The sequence below is a fragment of the Helianthus annuus genome, chromosome 9 (assembly GCF_002127325.2).
Source record: "Helianthus annuus cultivar XRQ/B chromosome 9, HanXRQr2.0-SUNRISE, whole genome shotgun sequence".
NCBI lineage: Eukaryota > Viridiplantae > Streptophyta > Magnoliopsida > Asterales > Asteraceae > Helianthus > Helianthus annuus.
Genome location: NC_035441.2, coordinates 22,268,815 through 22,282,724, shown reverse-complemented (window position 1 = coordinate 22,282,724; position 13,910 = coordinate 22,268,815). Strand labels below are relative to the sequence as shown.

The following is a 13,910-nucleotide window of genomic DNA, read 5'->3' as shown; positions in this document are numbered from 1 at the left end:
GCAAAGTTACCCCTTCGAAACCGAAAGGTCAGGTTAATGATTACAAACGATTTGAAAATCTTTGAATTTAGGCCTCAGGCGGCCCGCCTGAGTGAAACAAGCAAGTCAATGCGGGCCGCGAGCCACCTGTAGATACGTTTCCTGACATGAAGATCCAGGCGGCCCGCGTGCATATGGCCTAAATCTAATGCGGGCCCCGTACAAGTCCCAGATGCAGAAACTTTGGACAGATTCAATGATTTAGCTTGTGAACGATCTTGTGAGCAATTAATGAAGCATGGGCGCCCTCTACATGCCCCCTAGCACCCAGGGCCACCTGCTGAATGATGTGTGTAAAATGCAACATATAAATTACATCAATAAAGGCATAAAACTAACCCTTTTTAAGTACTAATGTTGGAAAAAGAGTGTTTTTGTCTTCCTTTTCTATTTTCAGGATGAAATGAGCTCAAATTCACAAAAGAAGCAAAAAGACAACTAATTCTAGCATAAATACAAGAAAAGGAAAAAAAGTAGATTGCCCGAACCCTCAACGGCATCCTCCCAAGCAAAGAAGAGAAAACAGAAGCCTGAACATGCCCCGTGCTCAGCCAGCACGGGGCCGTGCCCAAGAAGCAGCAGAAAAGACAAACTTGTAGAAGCTTCTATTGCCCACCACGGGGCCGTGTCCAGTGAGCACGGGGGCGTGGTGAAAGTACAGCAGGCGCATTAATTGTAATTGCGAATTACAATTAATGAGGAGAGAGAGTGTCAGACGGGCACGGGGCCGTGTCCAGCGGACACGGGGCCGTGCCCAGCCTTCTGTTCAGCCTATAAATAGGAGTGCTTGGTTTCATTCCATCTCATCCCTTGGCACACCACCTCTCTCACACTTCATCCACCACCCACCACCACCATAACACCATCATCCACCACCATCATCCATTGTCCATCGTAGAGTGTCTGAGTCGTCTCGGGATCCAAGATTGATAGTAAGAGTTCTTGACAATCAAGGCCATGTTTGCCTAAGTCTCTTACATCACTTGGTGAAGACAAGTGTTTAGTATAATACTTTTTATTTTTAATCTTTTGCACTTTTTATTTGGTTTTGTATTAATGACTTTAATAACTAGTTACTTATGTTGAAGGTGATCTTTCCTTATCTTTTGTCCGTGGTGTCTTGGCATTATTTTACTGTCTATATAAAATAAAAGATTTTCACCATTCATATCTCCACGGTCTATATGGAGGTATGTTGGCTACCTGGTCGGGGGTTAAGGGAACGGTTTGGTAAGGGTCTTGCCCTTGTTCAGCGTTTAGAGGTCCTGCAAGGGACCTGGGTCAAATTTAGTAGGATCTCCTTCAATGCCCATAGGTATTGGATGGCGAGGATCCAAACTCTTTGACCCCCTCATAAGTTAACTACTATTAATACTATAACCCGGCTATTTAGGACTGTATCCCTGCTGACTCAGACTACTTAGTCGAGGGTAACGTCACCGCCAAAAGCGGGGCCTACCATAATTTGCATTAATAACTTAATTCATTATCTTCCAATAATCCAGCCCTTTAGGATTGTATCCTTGCTGACTCAAACCACTGGGTTGAGGGTAACGTCGCCTCCAAAAGAGGGGCCTACTACAATAACTAAGATAATCTCTTAAATAAGTGCAAAAGTGCGAAAATAATCAAAGGTTACACTAATACACGAGTCGGATCCAAGTGATTCATCTTGTCTATCTGTTTTTATTTTATTTTTATTTTTCAGCATTTAGTTAGTTTTTATTTTCTTAGTTTAAAAACATTTTTCTAACTTTTTGATTTGATTAGACGTTGAGGATAAACCGGTACTAAAAGCTCTTGTGTCCTTGGACGACCTCGGTATCTTACCAACACTATACTACGTCTACGATGGGTGCACTTGCCCATATGTGTGTTTAGTGTTAGTAAATGTCGTGTTTTATAAATTTAAAACTTGGCTAAAGGTGTAAAAAAGGGCTTAATTATACATCTAAATTATATATACACCGACACACATCAAGTTTTTGGCGCCGCTGCCGGGGACACAAGGATTTTAAGAAAGTTAGGAATCAACGGCCTAATCATATTTTTTATTTTTCTTTTTAATTTTTTAGGATTTTCTTAGTTTTTCAGCTTCTGCAGAGCTCAGCACGGGCCGTGCCCGCTAAACACGCCCCCGTGCTCAATCATTGGAACTGGCAATCCTGTTTTAAGTCAGACAGTAAGCTGAACACGGGGCCGTGTCCACTCAACACGCCCCCGTGCCCAAGATTCTCTTACTGAAAACAGAACCGTTAGATCCCGGCGGTTGGTAATTTCTGACACAAACATGAGTGATAGTAATTCTTTTTACTTTCGGCACTCTTTTGGTATGTGGTGTCAATTATGTGGAGGCGAACATGAAGAATTAAAATGTTATTTTCTAAATTATAGGCCCCATTATATAGAACCACCAATTCCTTATAACCTTAAGAGGGGCGAAAGTAAAAATAAGCACAATCTCTCCCTCGAATTCGCCCAGCCAGATATTCTAGGAGACATGCTCCTTGACGAGTTATTTCAACTAGAAGAACTGATTCTAAATTGGTCAAAAGAACTTATGAAGGATTTTATTGATCCGTCCCAAGACGATGACCATGAGGAAATGTTGGAACCGCATTCCGACAACCTTGTTGCTCCCGAAAATACCTTCATACCTAGAAAAGACTTGGACGATAGTCGTCCCTGTGCCGATTGTGCCGTGAAGGACTCTCCATCGACTTCGTTCGGTGCATACATAGACCTGAGCGATTCGGCATACACCTTCTTTAACGAGAGCCCGGGAAAGGGTTCGACTTGTCCACCTAGAATGAAAATAGGAATTACCCTCACCGACAACCTCTTGCGTTCTCGCCTTAGTATAGGACAATTAAGGTATCTTAGGCACTTTGGGGTTGTTCCAACCAGTCAAGAGCCACCCGATAACAGATAAGCTCCTTAAAAAACTAGACAACTTCATAAAAAAATAGAGACCCCTCGACACAGGGCCGTGTCCAACCAACACGCCCCCGTGTTCACCAAAAGATTCCCTTCTGATCAGAACATCAGAATACGGACAAACTGTGTCAGAATTTCACCTGCACACGGGGCCGTGTCCAGGATGCTGTCGTTTTCTATAAATGCAGCCAAGAATTCTGCATATTTGGACCAACTTGGGACAAGGATTTGAAGGAATCTTCTCTCAAACTATCCTAGGTAAGTCTAAAAGAAGGTTCCAACAACCCATCTTGTCCTTTCCTCTTCTAGCCATTTCCTTCTTTTTAATCTTTCCACAAGAACTACCATCAAAAGCTTGAATTCTTCAACCTTTGTGGTAGGAAGCAATGAGTTTTGTTCAAGGAATCTTAGGAAAAACATGTTGTGTAACATTGTTCAAAGTTATTAATATCCAAAAAGCCTGCATAAAGACAGAAAATAACTTAAAACTTCAAGATTCCTTGCTTCAAAATTCTGCAGAAAGATGAACACGAGGCCGTGCTCAATGAGCACGGGGCCGTGTCCAGATACTGTTTCAGCAAATAAACTGTTTTTGGTTTATTTTTCGTAGAATGGCGAGTGAAAACAGCGAAACATCATCTGTTCATTCATCAAACAGCCGAAGGGGAAGAAGGCCCTCCGTTGAAGCTACGCTTGTGCACTATGTGATAGCATTAAGGGAGGCTCTCGACGAAATGACATCAGTAGAGGAGGTCCTGATTGACCGTATTAACGATCTTACGGTGGGATTCGAAAGTAGCTTCCAAGAAATTAACCTCTTGCACCAGAGGTTAAATATTCTTGTAGCACCCCCGATGGAACCAGTCCTTCCACAACAGGACTGGAACTTGGCACTCGGGGTTAACAACCCTACCGGGTGGGAAGACTTTCCCGCGGAACCCCCCATGGAACACCCACAAGAGATTCCAGCGGAAATCGAAACTCCTCAAACTAATGCAAATGAGCCCTCCTTTCTCCTTCCAAGGGAGGTGGAGGAGTGGCTCGCCGACATGTGAGGAGGGCCACACCCGGAAGAAGGAGTTTCAAAAAGCCTTATCTAACCAAGATTAGTAGCTTCTTGGAAATTTTGCTAATTAAAATAAAACATAGGGCTAGAACTCCATGGTTTAATATTTATGTATTTTCATCTTTAGTTTTTATGTAATGTCTCTCTATGTTTGCAATGATATGATGGTTTCTAAGGTTTGATGGTTTATGATAAATAAAACACACTCGTAATGGTAATGGATGAAAAAGGGAACGAGAAAAATGGCCCCATGCACAAAGAACGGAGCAACCCGACATAAATCTCCATCACAGAAGGCTCAACACGGGCCGTGCTCAACCAACACGGCCCCGTGCTGAGCCACCTGCAGAAAAACGCCCAGTTCAGGTAACTGGACACGGGCCGTGTTCACCAGACACGCCCCCGTGTCCAGGCTTCTGTCTCATTTCTTTAATTTCTGTTACTGGCACCTGAACACGGGGCCGTGTCCGGTCCCCACGGGGCCGTGTCCGGCCCCATTTTAACACCACATTACACATCCAATCAACCTAAAAATTTATTTTTGGGACACATTGAGGACAATGTGTAATTTAAGTGTGGGGGGGAAGCTAACACTTTGAAATTTTGCAAGTCCTAACAACAAGCCTTACACAAAACTCTATTGGAACCGCTAAACACCCCAAATTTTTTTTTTACAAAATTTTTCATTTTTTTTTTACTTGTCTAAAATTTAAGTTGGGAATCACAAGATTAATAAGGTTATATTTTTATAAAATTTACAACCGAAAGCGTCGTGATAACAAGAACCAACATAAGAAAATTATGAAACGGCATAACAAGTCTAGTTAAAATTTGATTATATATACTTGATCACATTAAAAACCCATTCCCACAAAAGTGAGTTTTGAGCCTTTATTGAGCATACAAATTTACATCTTTAGACTAAATGCTCATTTTTCGTTTCTTGTGTGAATAGCCGCTTGGTTCTTACAACTCTAGAACTTGCCACGACGATTCATTCCCGGTCCTTACCAACTTAAACCCAAGTAAGTAAATGATGGAGGCATTAGGACTAACCATTTTTCTTTCTACACCATTATTTTTCATTTTTTTTACCACCTACCCAAAATCCCCCTAGTTAACCCCTTTGAGCCTAAACCTTTCGTTTCTTTACCCTAAACCCTTTTTACCCACCAAAAACCCTTTTTATTTTTCACCCCTTATTTTAGTAACAAGCTCGGTTTTTCGCAAGCTCGTTCTTTTATGTGACTTAAAAAAAATTATATGATGATGAAGTTAAAAACAAAGCTATACAAACAAAAGCTTGTTTGGAGAAATACTTCAAAATAAAAAGTCACTAAAAAAATTTTGTGTTACGAAAACCGACGCTTTTTACGCTTTTCGCCCTTTTACTAACCACTAACCCAACCACCCACCTTTAGCCCAAGCCTAACCCTTCACCCAAAGGTATAAAGTTATAAAGGAGGAGGATTGATTGCTTGGCAAGCCTATGGAAGGCGTAAGCTCCATACCGCTCTCGAGTGATTCACTAAAAAAAATACACCTTCGGCCGAGTGTTGAGTGATTTCTCCCGTGAGGTATGTGAACATGTATATAGATGAAATTTTAAAAAGGCATGCTATACCCTAGTAAGTAATTTATCTTATGAAACGTTCTAAATAAATCATAACGAATAGGATTGTAAATAAATAAAAATAACGCCCAAAAAGATCTTGGATTCCCGACACTCTATGACAAGCCAAAAACCTTCTCTTCTACCTATTCCATTTGGGAGTGTAAGCCACATTTAAAGAGTTTTGCTTGAGAACAAGCAAACGTTCAAGTGTGGGGGTATTTGATGTGTGTAAAATGCAACATACAAATTACATCAATAAAGGCATAAAACTAACCCTTTTTAAGTACTAATGTTGGAAAAAGAGTGTTTTTGTCTTCCTTTTGTATTTTCAGGATGAAATGAGCTCAAATTCACAAAAGAAGCAAAAAGACAACTAATTCTAGCATAAATACAAGAAAAGGAATAAAAGTAGATTGCCCGAACCCTCAACGGCATCCTCCCAAGCAAAGAAGAGAAAACAGAAGCCTGAACACGCCCCGTGCTCAGCCAGCACGGGGCCGTGCCCAATAAGCAGCAGAAAAGACAAACTTGTAGAAGCTTCTATTGCCCACCACGGGGCCGTGTCCAGTGAGCACGGGGGCGTGGTGAAAGTACAGCAGGCACATTAATTGTAATTGCGAATTACAATTAATGAGGAGAGAGAGTGTCAGACGGGCACGGGGCCGTGTCCAGCGGACACGGGGCCGTGCCCAGCCTTCTGTTCAGCCTATAAATAGGAGTGCTTGGTTTCATTCCATCTCATCCCTTGGCACACCACCTCTCTCACACTTCATCCACCACCCACCACCACCATAACACCATCATCCACCACCATCATCCATTGTCCATCGTAGAGTGTGTGAGTCGTCTCGGGATCCAAGATTGATAGTAAGAGTTCTTGACAATCAAGGCCATGTTTGCCTAAGTCTCTTACATCACTTGGTGAAGACAAGTGTTTAGTATAATACTTTTTATTTTTAATCTTTTGCACTTTTTATTTGGTTTTGTATTAATGACTTTAATAACTAGTTACTTATGTTGAAGGTGATCTTTCCTTATCGTTTGTCCGTGGTGTCTTGGCATTATTTTACTGTCTATATAAAATAAAAGATTTTCACCATTCATATCTCCACGGTCTATATGGAGGTATGTTGGCTACCTGGTCGGGGGTTAAGGGAACGGTTTGGTAAGGGTCTTGCCCTTGTTCAGCGTTTAGAGGTCCTGCAAGGGACCTGGGTCAAATTTAGTAGGATCTCCTTCAATGCCCATAGGTATTGGATGGCGGGGATCCAAACTCTTTGACCCCCTCATAAGTTAACTACTATTAATACTATAACCCGGCTATTTAGGACTGTATCCCTGCTGACTCAGACTACTTAGTCGAGGGTAACGTCACCGCCAAAAGCGGGGCCTACCATAATTTGCATTAATAACTTAATTCATTATCTTCCAATAATCCAGCCCTTTAGGATTGTATCCTTGCTGACTCAAACTACTGGGTTGAGGGTAACGTCGCCTCCAAAAGAGGGGCCTACTACAATAACTAAGATAATCTCTTAAATAAGTGCAAAAGTGCGAAAATAATCAAAGGTTATACTAATACACGAGTCGGATCCAAGTGATTCATCTTGTCTATCTGTTTTTATTTTATTTTTATTTTTCAGCATTTAGTTAGTTTTTATTTTCTTAGTTTAAAAACATTTTTCTAACTTTTTGATTTGATTAGACGTTGAGGATAAACCGGTACTAAAAGCTCTTGTGTCCTTGGACGACCTCGGTATCTTACCAACACTATACTACGTCTACGATGGGTGCACTTGCCCATATGTGTGTTTAGTGTTAGTAAATGTCGTGTTTTATAAATTTAAAACTTGGTTAAAGGTGTAAAAAGGGCTTAATTATACATCTAAATTATATATACACCGACACACATCACTGAACATCCATGATGCTTTGTAGGTTGAGTTGTGATGATCCTATGCCAAGTTTTTCACTATAAAAGGCAAGACATTGCGCATAAATGAAACACACCTCAAAACCTGCCTTCTGATCATTCTTGGAGCTCTCAAGCATTCCTCTATCATTCTTAGTCGTGCACCAAGCTTCTGTAAGTTGCCTAACCCTTTTTGGTTTCGTTTTTCCATAGTTTTAGCCTAAAAGTCAATCCGTCATAATTAACGATTGACTTAGTGAGAAATCACGAATGGTCCAGTGGTTTGTCGAATCAAAGATAGTTATATGATGGTAATCATGTGGGCATTAAACCCCTAAAAGGGCATCCTCTGATTCCCACTCTAACTAGTCCAAATGTCAAGTCAAACGTGCTTAGAAAATGTCAACAGAAATGTCATGTTGCGATTTCTTGCATAATCTGTAATGTAGATGATATGTAACCTATTTGAACACTCACAAAACATGATAATAAGTATATAAACTAGTCTAAGCTTGTTTGATCCGACAATTTCTGTTTAGACCCGGTTCGGAGCCGAAAGTCGCAAAAGTTTGACTTTTGCATTGACTACAGTTCTGACCCATTAAAGTTTGATTTAGATATACCTTAGGACTCTCTTAGGACCAGGTTACATGATGGTATAACCCTCTGTGACCGGTTCGTTGTTTGTCCGAGTCTTTTACACATTTCCGTTAAATGCTTAAAAGTTGACCGTAACGCCCTTTCTAAATTAAAACGAGAATTTCGGACATGTGAAAGGATCATAACCTTGGTTACTGATTTCTATGCATGTCCCTAAAATTTCACGTCATTCCGAGGTCCAGAATATGAGTTATGCTAAATAGCGCAAATTGCGAAACTTTAGTAATTAAATAGCGCAATTAGCATAACGCCTATCTAAACCCGGATTTCGACACCAAACCTTTTACTCACTGTTGTAAAATAATATTTTGGGATTTTTATAGATTTTTAATTATTTTTAACCTGCTCATAACCTGCGGTTATGGCAACGGTTCGGTAAATACCGAATATACCCTTTTCGGCCATAACTTGAGTTCTACAAGGTCTTTTGACCCGATTCCAGTTGCTACTGATTTTAAATAATAAATGACGTATTTTAGACTTTATAAACTGTTCGGGAAACTCAGATTTCCTGTAGAACTCAGAAACCTCTTTTATAATCTTTAAAAAGACCGAAATACCCCTACGCGGAATAATATGAACTTAAACTCGTTACGGGCATTATGGAAGGTATCCTACTGATACCACAACCTCTTTAAAGCATGTTGACTTAGGAAAACAGTGTAGGACTCTTACGCTTACCCGTTGCGCCTTTTGCGCGCACGGTTCGGTTATGTAACTAGTTTACATAAATTAGACAAAACGAGTCAAACCATATTGTTTTGACCCCAAAATCCAGAGTATGATTATTATACCCATATAAAACAAGTCTTCAAACTTGTTTGGGTCAAAATCACACTCCATTCACGGTTTTCGCCTTTCACGCGATTAAACCGTAACTATACTTTGAAACTGACTGGTCTAAGCTACGGCTAAAATAAAGACCCGTTAGGATTCTAATAGGTTAAATTAAACCTTTGTTCCAGATTAGGGGACAAGTAAAAGCTATCTGCAATTTATTTCAATTTAAGGAATTATACTTGCAAAGGTAAATACTTTTAACTTATTTTCCGTTATACGGGCTTGGGTTACGGTATTTAAAATACCGCTTGGTCGGGCAATTGACCCCAACTCATTAGTAGTTGGGTATTATCAATGTGACCCGTTTAAAAACTTGTTTTGTTGGCTTTACGCCTTTGGGGGCTTAATGACCATGTCCCGGATATCCTTGGCAGCATTTATGAATGGCCACGACCTTGACATCCCGGTGTAGGCGTACACCCGGCATTATGTCTATAACTATAAAAGTGTAGCCGTTGGTTACCCGCCACGGTTTTATACTATGTGGTGTGTCTATTAAACTTTAACCCGATACGACTTGGGCGACCGAACGCATAGTAACATGTAATTCTTTACAAGATTTGATTATAAATTATCCCAAGTTATAAAGAGTTTGTGCCCTGAGCATTTAAACCAATTTTATCAAACATTTTACAAAAGTGTCAGTTGAATGTATTTACCAGTGTAAACTGACGTATTTTTCCCCAAAAAGACTAAATGCAGGTACTATGTGTAATTGGCTGGGATTTCTCCTTAGCATCATTAGAAGTCTCGCAAGCTTAAGATGCCTGAAGTCTGTTGAACAATACTTTTGTTATTTTTATTGATCCCCTGTGGATTATTATTTCAACAATGGTGATACATTGATATTACACTAAATGTTGAAATATATTTATCTTTATGCTTCCGCTGTGCATTCATATATATTGTGTGGTTTGACTATAATGTTGCCAACTACGTCACGGTAATCCCCCACCGGGCCCACCGGTGAGACACGTGGAAATCGGGGTGTGACAGGTTGGTATCAGAGCCAACACTGAGTGAATTAAACACTAACCTTTGTGTTTAATCTCAGTTACACAATTGCACATACTTGAGTCTAGACAAGAACATAGGGCAAATTCGAATTGTTATTCCAAGTTTGTCTTTTTTATTGTTTATTGTTATTTAATGTTTTGAAAGCAGGAAATATGCCACCTGCAATCAGACGAGGAAGAGGAGGAAGAGGCAAAGGGACGATCATTACTCACAATGATCACGAAGCTGGACCTTCAAACACGCGAGCTCCTTCCAGTACAAGAAGTGAGGAACCGCAGAGACGAAGAAGAAACCTTTTTGAACCTGCGAGACATTCTACCTCGCATAGCTCAACAGCCTCATACCGCCATTCATTTGGACCAGACTCGGAAAACAATCCAAATAACCCTCAACCATCCTTTTTACCTCTACAGCGATCTGCTTCGCACCGATCTTATGGCGATCCTTCACCTTTCTTCATAGGACAGTTTAACCCGGCGGATTATGTCCAAGAGCCAATAGGGTATAACCCTCTAGGACCAGAGGATCACTTTTCTGAAGATAATGCAGTGGATATGGACGAGGATACAGACCCCGTCGAGCCTGCAAGGGGTACTCCCAATCATCCAATCGAGATCTCCGATGGGTCATCCTTTCATGGAACACCCTATCAAGGTCCCGATAGTTACCAGGCGAGGTTTGACCAATGTAACTGGTACTTTACACCTTCACAACATTACTCGCCTCATGATCAACAACAACAACAGGATCCGTCTGGGGATTCGCGGTTTGTGGCCGTTACGCCACTGCCACCGCCACCAGTTCAACCAGTAATTCCAGAACCGCCAAGGCGTAGAAGATCAGGCGCACGGATGTCTACCCGAGGAGGGGAATTTCATTTCAGCACCCCTCGCCACTCGAGTGCTAGTCACTTTCCGTCAGTGCCTGAAGAAGAACCACAATTAGGGGAACCTTCTGGTCACCCTGTGACGGGTGGTCCTTTGGACAACCCTTAAGCATGTTAAAAGACGAAATAGTCCTCCACTTAATCGTGTAATTATCTTGAATTAGATAACTACGGTGCTTATGTTTCAGGTGCGGTTTAGGAGCTAAAAGATGGATTAAACGCAGCTTGGGAGGCTTTGGTGATGAACGGGTCAAGAGTGGAACAAAAGATGAAAGAAAGAAGAACATTCAGGTCATCACCGTAAATTACGGTCCCACCGTAATTTACGGTGGACCTGAAAAACAAATGGTTCCCACCGTAGCACAGTTTATTCCCACCGTAACACTTTGTTGTTCACTGTAAATTACGGTGGTGCCGTAATTTACGGTGGAGTCTGCGAGAAAAACTTGTAACTGCCACTATTAAGTTGGTTTTGGGGTGTCTTTTCATTATCTATCATCGTTGGACGGTTGTGGATGAACATTGGGGCGAATTTTGGCTACTTGCTTGGTTTGTGAACATTTCTTATCATTCGGTTTGTATTTTCGATTCATATGAACACTAGTTTGATTATGATGATGATTCACCGAGCCATGTCCGGCTAAACTCTTCGGTGATCATCTTAGGTGAATGTTTCTTGAACTTTTGTGTGTTTAATTTCTGAATTTCTAGAATGATAACTTGCGTTGCCTGAATGTCATGGTGTATGTTTGATTGTTTGTAGTTTGTTAATCAATATTGCAATTTCTAGTCTTAATCGTACGTTCTTGGTGCCGTTGGCAATCGAGATATCACGGGAAGGGTTAGGGTTGGTTATTGATTAATTGGTCATCGGGAAACAACCTCGCGTTTATATAATCCGAGTACTTTGTTCCCTTTTATCACTTCAATCATCTATACACGAGTTATGTCTTTGTAACTCTTTCTAGTTGAATTACACACAATTGTTTAAAGAAACTAAAACCTAAGGTGATCATTGTTCTCTCCTAATTTGTTTTACAACCAACTTTGATTTGAATTAGTTTTTAATTTAGTTTTCTAAAACAACAATCCAAACTCTTGAATTTTAATTTTCTGCAATTTAGTCTAATAATTAGTTTAAGTACAAAGCTATACATTCAACACATCTTCCACATACTCCCTGAGTTCGATACCCTACTACCACTATCTATAGTTGTTTGGGGATTAAATTTGCGTGACCCACGACATCACGTCAAATTTTGGCGCCGTTTCCGGGGAGTAGTGCGCAACGTGTGTTACTTTAATAGTTTTGTTTGTTATTTTCGGGTTTACGTTGGTTGTGTTTAGTGTGCAGGTACTTCAGGTGTATGCATACTAGAGGCTCTCACAGGTCATCACCGCTATCGTTTGATCCGGAAATTGAAAGAACGCTAAGACAAAACCGAGTTTTAGTGCGAGAAAACAAAATCATTGGTTCACCCACTTCACCCATCACACCGAGAAACATAATGGCTGATTCTCAAATTCCACCTACAACCAGTCAATCATCCTCATCTTTTATACCTACTTCCACCCAACCATCACCAAACACTACATTACCTAATACCACCGCTGAATTTACACCATCCAATGTCACCCAACCAATCACCACTCAAACTGAGCCTACCATCACCTACAATCCATCCACCACAATCCCACCATTATCTCACTTCTTTCCCCCAACTACGGGTCAATCATCATCCACCTTCACAGTTGCACCCAATTCAACTATCGTGCATACTACTTCATCTTTTAGACCACAACAACAACAATCGGGCTTCCATTATTCGACCATCCCATTTGGGCAGACCTCGGGAATTCAAGGAGATGGTTATGATGAGGGATTTGAAGATTATGAGGGTTATGAAGATGATGGGTACGGTTATGGAGGTTATGGTGATCAAGGGGAGTTTGGGTATTTGCAAAATCAATCTCAAGGGATGGCAAGTGTTGGTGGAATGCCACAACAACAAATTATACCACAACACATTCGGCCAAGACCACAAGGGCCACCAATACAACAACCTATTCCATTGCAACAAGTTCGGCCACAACATGTACAACCACAATTTCAAAGGCCAATTCAATACCCACTGATGCCCCAACAACGAATTGCACCACAAGGGCCTATACCAAGACCAATGGTCCTATTCGTCCAAGGGGTCGATTGGGTGTTCCAAGAAGGCATCTTAGGGAACAAGCAAGGGGAATAGAGGCACATTTCAGGCCAATCATTACTCAAAACCCTTCACCGGTGGTTATCCCTCACAACAACCAAGGGAGAACTTTTGAAGTAAGAACAAACTCGTTGCAAAGTTTACCGAAGTACAAAGGGTTAGCAACGGAGGAGCCGTATTTCCATTTAGAGGCCTATGACTCAATTTGCAACACTTTTGGGAGTCAAGGTTTTTCGGCCGATGAAGTCAAGTTGGTCTTATTTCAGTTTTCTTTGGAGGATAAGGCAAAGAAGTGGTTCTACACTTTGCCTTCGGCATCTATTTACACTTGGGGGGAAATGCAACAAACTTTCTTAGACGAATTCTATACCGCCCAAAAGACCAATGATGCTAGAAAGGGGTTGAGGAGCTTCCAACAACAACATGGTGAGATGTTCCATGAAGCGTTTGAACGATTCAATATGATGATTAAAAATTTCCCTCACCATGGGATTGAATTGTGGGAGTTGATGAATGCCTTTCATGAGGGGTTGAGTGCCGAAGACGCACGTGATTTGATGTCTATCACCGGTGGGACTTTTGGAACAAACTATGAGAATGAAGATTGGGAGTTCTTGGAAAGCATGGCAACTACGTCAAAGAGGAAAGCTCAAGCTTCAAGAAGAGCCCGACCGACCACTACCCGACCGCAAGTGCACGCCATAGATGATGGTAATGTTCAA

The 13,910-nt window shown here is 41.1% G+C and overlaps 1 non-coding gene across 1 annotated transcript; it reads right to left on the bottom strand.

Annotated features, from left to right (window-relative positions):
• Positions 1–13,575: 13,575 nt before the first annotated feature.
• LOC118482439 lies at positions 13,576–13,681 on the bottom strand. Its single transcript, XR_004868478.1, has one exon. It is a non-coding gene; the product is annotated as a small nucleolar RNA R71 (small nucleolar RNA).
• Positions 13,682–13,910: the final 229 nt, after the last annotated feature.